The sequence below is a fragment of the Hibiscus syriacus genome, unplaced genomic scaffold, assembly GCF_006381635.1.
Source record: "Hibiscus syriacus cultivar Baekdansim isolate YM2019G1 unplaced genomic scaffold, ASM638163v2 tig00004159_pilon, whole genome shotgun sequence".
Classification (NCBI taxonomy): domain Eukaryota; kingdom Viridiplantae; phylum Streptophyta; class Magnoliopsida; order Malvales; family Malvaceae; genus Hibiscus; species Hibiscus syriacus.
In genome coordinates, this window is record NW_024062003.1 from 30,994 (window position 1) to 44,532 (window position 13,539).

Here is a 13,539-nt window from a genome sequence, read left to right on the forward strand (position 1 = left end):
TTGATTTTATTGAAGAATATGAAATTTCAATATATGGTGAGAGAAACGTTGTTGTTTTAGGCTTTTGTTGAGCCACTGGATTTGATCATCAGCTGTTAAAAAAATAATGGTGATATTGATGTGTCACCATAAGGTAATGCGATGTCATCACCGGGAAAGAAAATTAACACGTCAGTACTGTTTATTTTTCAACATGTAACTATGTTGGAAAAAATGAATATTTTAGAAATATTGAGGCATATTTTCAATAGGTATAAGTGGATATTCGGATCATAAAACGATTTTATATTATATTCCATGAGATCTTGATAAAGGTATATCATATGCTCAAAATGGTTGAGTGATAAATGAGAAATTTATGTTCAGAGTAAGCTACTTGTAAACTATATTAAAGAAAACGAAAAACTTATATCTCACATTGGTAGAATATCAAATTTGGAAATTGTAAATATACATGGACCAACTTGGATGTTTTAAGATGTGCAAATTGGGGTGAAACTTCTCAATGAGATTAGGAGTACACCCACACGACGTGCGTGATGTGAAATATTTGGATCGATCAAACCCTCGAAGGGCTTGTGAATATTTTAACCAAAAATTGAAATTATTTTTAGATGCATTCAAATAATATTTTATTTACTTTTAAACATTTTTTGTGATATAAGAAGACGAGGTTACAGTTCGCTAATCACCGCAGCCATACTACTGCTTTACTCATATCATTATTGTATCATGAGAGTTTGTTGACCAACGTTTCTCTAGCATCGTCGAAATGATTGAATTAGTCTTAAGAAAAATTGTGAAAATAAGCCTCAACGACTCTACTCATTCAATTATATGATTATCGACGAGTAAATGTTTTTTCGTCCTTATTTTATTTTATTTTATTTATTTAGGTTAATTTATTTCACTTATTTTTATTTTATTATTTTATTTTTAAAATTAACTTTTTGTCTGATGAATAAAAATATAACTGAAATGTAACGTTGAATATGATTTTAAAAAATAAAATAATCAAGTGACTAAAATGGAATTACAAGAATAGATAAGGAATTAAATACGTTACTTACCCTGATGTTTAACATCTTTTTAATAACTATCTCATTGGATTATATGTTATTTTAGAGAAGAAGAAGAAAAAAAGGACAATCATAATGACCTCTATTTTGAGATCTTAAGCTTATGGTGCTTGAAATAAACTCGAAAGCTAAAGCAGCTTTTCTGCCAATTTGTCCCACACAACATCTTCAATTAAAAAAATGCAAACAATAATACACAAAGATCATTGCAGAATTGAGTGATGACATTTCACACAATTCCTTCAAAATGACATAAAATCAATAGGTGATTTAGATTTTTTTTTTTAGAGTAAATACACAATAAAATAAATAAATTTTAAGATAAATATGTATGCACTCTAAATTAAGGGTGAAATTTATCCCCATTATTTTAGAAAAATGGTGAAATTTAGTTTAGTATTTTAAGAAAAAAAATTGCATGCCCCCATTATTTTTAAGAGAAAAATATTAAATTTTTTAATATTATTCTTAAATTTCTAGATCTCCACCGATTCTGATACCAATCTAACTTAAGTTGCTTTAAAGTTGCTTTTAATGAGAGTTTAGCACTCACCCTAACTCCAAAGTTGTCCATTAAACGATAATCAAACTTGCAGACAAAGTACAGATAGGATAAACCCTTTGTTTACTATACTCATTTATTAAACAAAACTTGTAATCTATTAATGGAATGTAAATTTCCAGGAATGTTAGTAAGGGATTCTGCAAATTTACCCAGATCTGATTCTCTTCTGACCGGTAGCTTTGCCAGCTGAAGAATCACCTTCAGAGGAAGCCTCAATTGACCTCGTGAATGAGCTCGAGAGATCGGCTTAGAGATCGACCACTCGTCTGATGTTGTTGTTTAGTTCTTTGATTAATCCGGCGTTGCGGCTCAAGTTGTCGGGGATTTTCGCCTCGTGGTTTTGGTGAATCTCGTTGATTAGTTGCTTGTTTTGATCTAGAATGTCTTGGACTTGAACGAAATTCTTTTGGAATGTCTGCAGAACTCTACCGTCTAGTTGAGTTCCATTGCCGAACCCTGATAATACATCGCCTTCCATCTCAAGCAATCTGCTTTGCTTCAATAAGAAAACCAAGCTTGTTCCTGCTACAACAATGGGGAAGAAAGGTTGAAATATAAAATATTTTCCTTTGCTTTTCTCCGACTTTCTCTCAGTAACCAAACAGAGGACTATTTGGGTTGCTATTCATTTCTCCATTTCTTACCTTGAAACAACAAGATATACGTACTTGGATTCAACACGAAAGGAACAAAATTGGAATCTTTTATTCCCTGGAAAAGAATGTTTGATTTGTTTTTCTTCAAAAACAATGAAGATTTGGAAATTTTCTGTTGCTTTTTGGGGATTCAACAAAGAGGCCCATACGAACTCCAACAAAGAAAGAGAAGAAGAATAACGAGGGAGATTTGATTGACAGGAACAGAGAGACAACTACAACGTTGTTTTTTCTGACTTTGTTGATGATGTTTGGTCTCTCTCTCTCTCTCTCTCTCTCCTCTCTCTCTTGGACTTTTATTTTATTTCTTTCTGATGGCTTTCGTTTCATTAAAGGTCATGTGCTTCAGGTTTATTATAGGCTGCGAGATTGATCGGACTTTGTTTTCTAGGGAAGCGTAATTTGAGTTTTCTGGGACTTTATCTGCACCGCTCGTTTAGATTTCATACGGTTATGGAGCAGTCCGATACTCTGAGGGGCTCGGGAACTCATTTTTCTTCAAAAATAGGCTTAATACAATACTCATTTTTCTTTTAAATCTTTTATTATTCTTATTAATTATTTTATCTTATCTGTTATTTAAAGTTTAATACAAAAATATCTAATTTATATTATTTTTATTTAAATATTTTTTATCAATATAAATATTAAATATTACAAATATTATTATTTTAAATATCTTAATCTTAATGATTATTAAAAGAATACGTTGAATAACACGTATCATATTTATATAATCTTAAAAAAAGTTAAAAAATATTATTTAATTAAAAAAAAACCCTAAATTTCCCCTAACCCCCGCGTCCACCCTCCCCTACTCCCCTCACTTTTTCTGTGACATCTATCTCCTGCACTTTTCAGGTGGTGATTTGGCCCAAACGATTGACTGTCTTATTGTTCCGATTAATCAAACGATCAGTTAAGGGGAAGTTTTACGGTACCTTAATATACGATTAAAGAAATGTATTATTAAATTTATTATTTTTTAATAAAATTGATAAAAATTATCATAAAAATTATTATTTATATCAAAAATATTATTGAGTTTTTTATCGAGTTTGGTAATATATATGGTAAAGCGCTACTTAGAACATTATTTTTTCTACCAGATATATTATCAAACTCGGTAAAGCGCCCAATAATAACAAAATAAGTATAAATAATAATGTTTTCGATAATTTTTTTACCAATTTTGTTAAAAAAAAAATAACAAAATCGGTAGTATCTTTCCTTAGCCGTATTTGGGCTGCCGCAATTGAGACTTCTCAAAGTTAAAGAGATTTATTTTTTTAAAAGATTCGAATATTTCAAAATTCAGAGATTTAGTTATTTACGTTTAAAAATCCCGGAGATTAAAACGACAATCAGATATTAAGGTGGTTGTTCGTCAATGATGGTAATCATGACTACATCGACAATTGATGTTTGGGGGTTTAGAATTCAAATTTTTAATGTTCTAAGATTTTTTTAATATTTGAGAAAATTTTGAGGATATTTTTAAATATATATTTTTAAAGTTTTTTATTTTAAATAAAAATTTTAAAATTCTATAAACATAATATGTGTCATTTAACAGATTTTTTAACGACAGTTATGGCCGATGCACTTAAAATAATAACTTTTGTAACATTAGACACTTATATTAATCGATAAAAAATTTATACACTTAATGAGAACAATGATATAGTTTGAATACTTATTTTTATATTAAATCTTATTTTAACAATATTTTTATTAAAAATGATTATTTGACGTAATTAGAGGCTATAATGTGTTATACAAATAAAAAATATTTTTAAATATTTTATTTTAAATATATTTTTTAAAAAATAAAGTAATCATAACTATAATTTTAAAATATATAATATATCTCGAAAAATAAATATTCTTTTATAACAGATTATCAAGAAGGAGAATAAATATAATAGATGAGTTATTGTACAATGAACTCATCCATATTCTTGGACATGATATAACAAAAAATAGTGTAATGTAGGACAAATGTGTCTTTAAACATGAAACAAAATTCAAACAAGTCACGTCGAACCCATTTGATATTAAGGAAATAGATAAGAGTCAAGTAAGACATTTAGACATGACATTCAGATTTCTATGTCATCATTAAGATTTGCGACTACGATGTTAAAATTTTCCAACCATCAATGAGATTATTAAATATAATGTTATGACTTATTTGTAAGACATCCGAACATGAAGTTAATTCTCCAGATATTATGAAATCGTTCAAAAAATGTTTTTTTTTTAATTTCAAGTTCCATAATTTAAAGTTTGAAGAATAATTTATTTTCAAAAATGGTTAAAATTTCATATTTTTTTTCCAAATTAAAATAACTTAAACATAGAAAACTCGAAGTTTAATTTAAATAGATAAAATTTATCATTCATAGATATTTATTATATTCTTATTTTTCAACAATGGGTCAAGAATTAAGCATTGGGATGAGAAAATGTTTTTATCAAGTAATTTGTGCTTGATTTTATGTATTACATTACTAATATATTTAAAATAAAAATAAAATATATAACTAAAAGTTTTGGTCAGTTTAACAGAAAATTCAAAATTAATGAAGAATGTTTAGTTCACAGAAAACACCATTACCAAATGAAAGTAATCCTTATACAGAATTGTATTCATAAGTTTGATTCAAAAAAAAAATATAATTATCAGGTAATAACTTATTACCAATATTACCAATTTTTAATAGAAATTATGAGAATATTATTACCTCCAAATTCTATGGTATTACACAATTCTTGTAATTTTGGACAATAATATTCTTGAAGTAATAAATTCTTTTCATATGAATCATTCTCAATTCTAATCTTTATACTTTAATCATAATAATAATAATATATAAATTTTGATTTAATTAAATATTAATAAATTTGAGTAGTTAAAATCATTTTATATTTTTACTATATTAATCATTTATGATTTTATGAGGTGAAAAAATGATATTATTGTAAAATATGTAACTATTTAAAATAATATCTAACTTTAAATTATTAAAAGAAATATATCTTATCATTAAAAACTATATCTTTGTCCACTCATACTATAATATTATTTTTTATATTATATTAATTTTTATATAAATAAATATAATACTTATGAAAATTATTTAAAGATATAAGTTTGATATACTAATTATATTAATTATATGTTAAATGTATTTTTTTATTCAAAAGTTAGATAGTGTAACAATTAAAATATTTCTATGAATTTTCATTCAAATATTTTATAATTTAATATTAAAGTTCAATTTGTCGAAAAAGAAAACATATATCAAAGGAATAATTTGGTAAAATATGCATCCAAATAATCTTATATTTTTCCAACCAAACACTATAATTTTATATTTTTATTAAACAAATCAAACAACATAATACAATATTCTCATAACAATGTTACATTTCAGTAATTTTATTCTCAAATATAATTTTAAATAAATCAAATAACATAATTCAATATTATTAGAATAATATTATATTTTAATAATTTTATTTTAAAAAGAATTTTATAAAAAGAATTTATTTTCAAAATAATCTTATTATGTTATGTGAAATACATTCAGACTTTAACATAACGTACACAAAAACTTTCGTACTTGATATATTACAGTACTTTCGGACACATGCTTTTGACTTTTGACTCATTCTCTCAGCCAATCATTGCCTTTTCCTTTTTTCTTACGTGTACGCTCCAGATGCACTCTTTTTCAATCCCTTCTTCGTTTTTCAGAAAAGAATTAGCAAAGATACCAACTTCAAGACAAGCACCCGTTAAAATAAAATCCACCAAAAAAAGAAACCCGAGAAGAATGGCTGAAACTAATAATATGATGGACCCGTCATCGGCAACCGCGACGCAGCCACCTTCATCGAGGGCGACGCCAACACTGCCGCCTCCCACTGCGGCGACGATGACAACGACGAAAAGAACGCTGACACCAGCACCTTCGACGAATTCCTCGATTCTACCTCAAAATAACAACCACCCTTCTCCTTCTCTTTCCATTGACCCTTCACTGCAGAATCAGCAGCAAATCTCTCAAATTTTGTCTCCGCCTCCCACGTCTCTTACCCAACAGCAGCAGCAAAACGTTGCAGCTTTGTCGAATTTCCAAATCCAGCAAAGCCTTCAAAGATCGCCATCTTTTTCACGCATGAACCAACTCCAACAGCAGCAGCAGCAACAGTCGCAATACAATAATGTTTAAGACAAGGGTTATATGGACAAATGAATTTTGGTGGGTCGGGTTCAATTCAATCTAACCAGCAGCAGAACCAGCAGAATCAGCAGATGGGCAATCATAATTTATCCAGGTCGGCTTTGACTGGGCAAGACGGTCATTTGCTCGGTGGCGCAGCTGCTGCTGCTCAGTTTAGTTTGCAGTCTTCGCTGTTAGCTTCGGTATGTAGGTTTATAGGTACCTTCTTGGGAAATTTGAATTCTCTAGCTTTCGAAGTCATTTTCTTTATTTTCCTCTTAGTCTAACTCTAAATTTTAATGAATTTGTTGCCATTGAAATCAATATACTTTGCTTGAAAATGGGGAAGTAATTTGAAGTTATTCAGTTGCTACTTTGGGTACTAGTTACAGTTTGAATTGGACGTCTAGTTGATGCTAAATTGTTTCTTCCTCTGATGTTTTTTCTTTCGTTTTTGGATATATTTTTCTCAAATTTAGATGCAAATGTACCGTATTGATTTTCTGAAGAATATCAAGGTGCAATTTGAAATTTTAGGTGTTTCTTTTGTCTCTTTCAGCTTTTCCTTGCCATGGTGTTGGGTGGTGCAGGAGGTTGATGAGAATTCTTTGCAAGTTTTAGTACATGATAAAGCTAGTTAATGTACTTGAGATTTTACTGTCAATTAAGTTGGAAATTATAGGTGATTGATGTTTATAGTTGGTTAGTGTCTTGAATATTGATAAGTCTAGTTTAGTTGGTGCAAATGAGTGGTTTCCTTGCTTATTGAATGTAACAATTGCTTTATTTATAGTCCTTAAGAATTTTGGAGCTGCTAAAGAGTCCAGAGCAATTTAATTATGTTTTTGTTTTTAACCAGCTAAAATTATATGATTATAACCAGCTAAAATTATATAGATTACCAGCTAGGGCATAATAGAGAAAGATTCTAACTAGTTTCATGTCTTGCTTACCGAATTTATTGTTCTTTTCTAAAATCATTTGATTTTTTGATGTAGCCGAGGCAAAAGCTGGCTTGGTGCAAGGATCTCAGTTTCATCCTGGAAATCTCACTGGGCAGTCTTTGCAAGGGATGCAGGCAATGGGGATGATGAATTTACAACTAAGGGCTAATGGAGCTCTTTATGCTCAACAGCGGATGAATCAGGGACAGATGAGGCAGCAGTTATCACAACAAACTCAACTCAATTCTCCTCAGGTATGTGTTGAACACTTTCCCTTTGATAGTAGAGAAACTAAATGCTTTTCTTCTTTCTATTTTTGTTCCTTTTGATAAGTTAACTGTAGAAATCACTGTCATCTGCATATCTAACTCGTTTAGTTTATCTAATGGTATGGTGGTTAAAGTTCATAATAATACGTTAACAATTTTGAGACGTCTATCAGCTTTAAAACAGTAGTGTCTTTTTACATAACATTGCTCTTTAATTTTGAAAAACAGATGTTCTCTTTCCATTTTCTTAGTCTGCCGAGCTTAGATCAAGATAAATTCTAATTATTTTTCCTATACCTGGAAATTTTCAGATTTAGGTTACCCATACTTTCTGTAATACGTATAGGATTAATACCCAAGTAGTGAAACAAAAATCTTTTTCTCCTTGGATACTAGCATGGCAACAATTTTTGAGGTTATTTCAAATTGGGTTTATGTAACTGTTAGCTAAGTTCCATGAGTATTGCATATATCAATAATAACTATGTTTAACATCAAATTTAAACAATACATCTCTTTTGGTCTAGACATTATACCTTGTAGGTTATTTAACTACCCATGAGACGTAATCCTTCACCTTTTTTTTTCTTAATGAAATGAGATCTTTAGTTGTGATGCATGAAACTGGGTGGTCAGCACTTTTTGTGACATTCATCTGAACTTTTTGCCCTCTACATTGTAAAAGATTACTTGAATGTGCAAATGAAAAATGCATGGACTCCATCATTGTTTAGTATCTTGTCTGCTGGTGAAGAGTTGGGAATCGGTACTATGATTTTGTGGTTGAATAGCCATTCATATTATTTGGCACAGTTCTTTGTATTGCAAATTGGCAGATTTTGGATCTAAGCTAAGATGTTTTGACATCTTTTGCATTTTCAGCTAAGAGAATTAATTGTTGATTAACGATTCCGCATCCTTTGATGTATGATTATTGTGTTTATTCCCTCGGAATGCTTTTATGGAAATGACCTACTCTCCCTTGGGCTATTTGAGAAAATTCGAGATTACCTATGGCATGCTATTTTAAATCCATTAATAAATCTAAAGTAAAACCAGGTGTCCAGATGTGCTATATTACCCCTTTAATTGTTGTTGAACCTGTCTTGTTATGACATTGCCACCTTTACTAGGAAAATTTCCATGGGTGGGCAATTTTTAAGGGGTTTTTTCATGTGGTTTTAATGCATATCTTCCAATTCATTCGTGCACTTTATCTCAGTAGCAATATCCCCTATATAAACTACAGGTACAAAGCTTACCAAGAACATCTCAAGCCTTTATCAACTCTCAGTTATCAGGGTTGGCTCAGAATGGACAGGCAGGTATGATGCAGAACTCTCTCTTGCCGCAGCAGTGGTTGAAGCAAATGCCATCCATATCTGGTACAGGCTCACCTTCATTCTGCCTTCAGAGGCAATCACAAGCCCTCTTGCAACAGCAACTGGCATCTTCTTCCCTCAGTTGAACCAAAATCCTATGTCCTTGAACCCTCAACAATTGTCTCAGCTCGTACAACAGCAATCACGAATGGGACATCCTCAAATGCAGCAGCAGCAGCTACAACAACATCCTCAACAACCACCGTTGCATCAGCCCCAACAGCAGCAGTATCCTAGGATGTCTGGACCTGCAGGCCAGAAAACCTTCAGTTTGACAGGATCGCAGCCTGATGCAACTGCATCCGGTACAACTACACCTGGGAGAAGCTCGAGCCAAGGAACTGAGGCGACCAACCAATATCTTGGAAAGAGAAAGATACAGGATCTGGTTCACAGGTTTTTCCTGCTTATAATTATTTGATTTTTGTTCTCTTAGTTCCAATGATTTCTTCCTTCTTTTGTGTTAAATTGTATCATTCATCTTTGGCTGTGCTCAGGTTGATTCTCAAGGTAAGCTTGAACCAGAAGTTGAAGATCTACTTCTGGAGATTGCTGATGACTTCATAGACTCTGTAAGGATCTACTTTAAGGGCTTTACCTTGTTGATATTTTCCTTTCTGTGTTTGGAGTTATGGATATATGCATCTATTACTCAGTTTCTGGTGGTAATTAATCTCAAATCGTAATATAAATAATGTCAGAGGCTTAGTTGTTATAAACATAAACATGCTTAGCTTTGGGGTATTTTTTTGTCAGATGTAGCTTGAATATAGAAAAATATTTTTTTAATAACTCCGTGAAATTTTTCCTGCAATATTTTGTACTTGGCGTGAAGAGAAATCAAATATTGGGCTGACAATGGATGGTTTAGAAGACATTGGGTTTATTTAAATTATTTGATTTTTATGACTACGTTGTGATGGTGAAAATTTGTTTTAATCGGTAATTTTGTAATAGAAGTTCAGTTTTCTTTCAGTTAATGCCAATTAGCCATTTACTCACAGTCACAGCTATACAATTAAACTGCCCCTATGTACTGTTGTCTTTTTTTTCTTTCTTTCAATCTTTCTTCTTATTCTTCTGTGTCCTTCTTCCATTTGGTACATTCGTCAGCTGTTAAGCAATAATCTGCTTTGTTTAAAACTTACACCATTTTATTCATTTTCAGGTGACAACATTTGCATGCAGTTTGGCGAAGCATAGGAAATCGTCAACATTAGAGTCCAAGGATCTCTTGCTACACTTAGGTTTGTGCTTCATTATTTTTCATTTCTTTGGAAGAGTTGTGTTGATGTGATGGTACAATATATATTTGGTTAGTTCTCTTATTTTTATTACATGGGGCAAATTTCTGGAATATCTAGGTTTTCTATGATTTGAAGTATGCCGTGATGGCATCTGTGTTCTCTGATTTCTCTCATTTACATAATTGCGCAAAGTTACTTCATCGTTCATATTAATAACTATGTGCGAGTTTAAGCTTAAATTTACAACTTTATACATCTTGTTGCTGGCGGTCAGTAGAATTTCAAAAACTTACTATAATCCATGCTTAATTTTCCTTCCAAGAGTTGCTTCTGATTCACTCTTATATCATGTACATTTTGATGAAGTATGTATTACTTCAGTCTTGCAAAAAATTTTAGATGTTGGGTCTGCATAAGATAACTTATTATAGTTTCTTCATCCTTTAAGTGAAGCCAGTGGAGCTATAATGAATGTTGAACATGGATTATTTGCAGAGAAAAACTGGAAATTGACTGTTCCAGGATTTGCAAGTGAAGAGCGGAATCAAACAAGCCCAGTAAGCCTATGTTTGTTGTTTATGGATTTCAGTGCTCAAAATGTCTAAGAATTTGACTTCAACGTATGTGAATTCCAATTTCCTTTTAGGGTTAGGAACTCATCATTTAGCACCTATCTTTGGTAGTCAAAATTTACTTTCTCGATATTAGTCTTCCACATTTTACTTTGCCTGTTAGCTTGAAACAGTCTGAGCTATCCTCTCTAGCATTTGTGCTGATGTTATTTCCTTTTGCTGTATATGAAAATATATGATTATTTGCAAAACAAGAAAGATTACAACCGATGACGCTGTATCTTGTTTTCAAAATATGCAGTTATCCAGTGACCTCCACAAGAAGCGTCTTGATATGGTGAGTGAAATTTTCAGTATGAAAGTATAAAAGTATGTCCTACTCTCCTAATGACTTATACTTTATCCAAATTACTTGATAGATACAAGCACTGATGGAATCATCACAGCCTGAAGCAAACGCAAACAATCGTAAAGAAATGATAATACAAGGTCTTGGCAACCCAGTTGCTGCATCAAACCATTTATTGAGACCTTCACCAAGTTCCGAGCAATTGGTTTCACAAGCAGCTAGTTCGCAAATGCTGCAGCAAATAACTCGGTATTAACTGGCAGAATTTTTCAGTCATAGTTTGGTCCCATTTGAACATGCCTGTCTATCCAGATATAGTATTCGTAGGTGAGTAATGAGATTGACTTTCACTAATGATTAGTTTTTCCTCTTCATTTGCCACTGCCCAAATAGGTATTTACTTTCTTGCCTACTCATCCATGCATATGTTGTTGAGCTTATAGAATCCATGCTTAGTATGTATCACATTTGTATTACCTTTATATCAACAAGATGCATTCTCCACTGGTTATTTTTTCCCCTTTTTTGGATAACTTGTGAGTTTGTCTTCCCCAAACTTGGTAGGGCAGCGATCCTAATTGAATGAGTGGCTACATGTTTTTTCCCCGAGGATAAAATGTTTTAGTCGACCAGGCTAAACTTGGCTCCCGAACTTAGAATAGCATTTAACCCACACCAGCATTTGTGACAACCTGTAGTCCTGTAGTCAAATGAACCAGAGAGATTACATCTTTCTTAATCATGTCTAGCTGCTGAACTTCCCTAAAAGACATTGTTCGATGTTGTCTTTCAACAAACTATGTTCTTAAAGGGGATCACATTGTATAAACGTTTTAGTTTTGTATGTTCTTAAGATCTTTGGATAAGTGAAAATAGACAGATGAGATTAACAGAGATATTTATAGAAAAAAAACGAGATAATGTCAATCGTCTATTTCCACTCATCCAACGATCCTAAAAAGATGTAAAACTAAAAGTTTTATACTAGGAGTAAGTGGATCCTATGCCCCCTCCTCTCTCTCTCTCTATATATATATATAATCACTCATTTCAAAACTGGCCTTATAAATTGCCTTCTTTGCAGGTTATAATATAGTTAACTGAAGATTCTAAGATGTAGTGGGATGACAAACAGGATTAAAAGCTGTAAATTACATGGTAAAGTGATCAGAGACATGATGGAAGTGTTACTACTGCTGGAAATGATTTCTACACCATTTCATCACCTAACTTACCCTTTTCTATTCATGATTTATGTTGTTAACCAATTCTTCCTTTTATTAGGAAAAAAAGGGTTAGATTTCATGATTTTGGTTGATCCCTCATTAGGGTTTTTAGACATAAATATATGTATTAGGTTGTCAAAAGCACATTGATTCACTGATTTATTTTAAAATCCATTGTTGATTGAAAAGAAGAAATGACTCATTTATTGTTTGATATTACAATGCTGGTTACCATCCCATACTCTATTAAATTTTATATTAGGGAAAATAATTGAGTATTTATTACGGATTAATTCAGCATTAACTTACTTGAGAAATATTGAAATATCAATTAAAAACCATTTCTTAAGAATTGAACTCAATATCAATAGAATTTGTTTATAACTCTTTTATTACTCAAAATCATTTGTTGGTTTATTTTACTAAACAAATTTTACTTAAAAATTATTTTGTATTTTAAAAGTTATTTTTCCACTCAGAGAGTTAATTTGATATAAAAAAAAACTAGTAAAGTAAAAGATAATGAAATGAACAAGAAAAAAATAATTATTTTCACTTTTAAATCAGTAAAAATGTTATTTCATTGTTTAAGATCTCATATAAAATGATTATTATAAATGAAATCGAAAAGCTTTATAGTTATATATTTTATAGTTCAATGATTAAACGTGTAGTTTAGCTTAGACTGAAATACTGAAACCTTTAATCTTATCAACACGACAAGTTTTATAATTTTCATAGGATTCTTAAAAGGAGGGTAGTTAAACTAGGGCCTATCGCAACTAAAAAGGTTAAATATTAGGGTAAAGTATATAAATATTCCCCAAACTTTTAGAATGCTTACATTTTGGTCATTTAACTTTTGAAACTTGCAATACAATAATCGAACTTTTAGTTCGTTTTCAGTAAAATTCCTATTGTTACCTCCTTTAGTTTTTGCTGACATGGCAACTAACTCTCGTTAGTTTTTGCTAACATGGCAACTAACTCCCGTTAGTTTTTGCTGACATGGCACCCA

The 13,539-nt window shown here is 31.1% G+C and overlaps 2 pseudogenes; one reads left to right on the top strand and one right to left on the bottom strand.

Moving 5' to 3' along the window:
* Positions 1–1,754: 1,754 nt before the first annotated feature.
* On the bottom strand, positions 1,755–2,407 carry LOC120191603 (annotated as a pseudogene).
* Positions 2,408–6,108: 3,701 nt separating this feature from the next.
* Positions 6,109–11,551, top strand: LOC120191685 (annotated as a pseudogene).
* Positions 11,552–13,539: the final 1,988 nt, after the last annotated feature.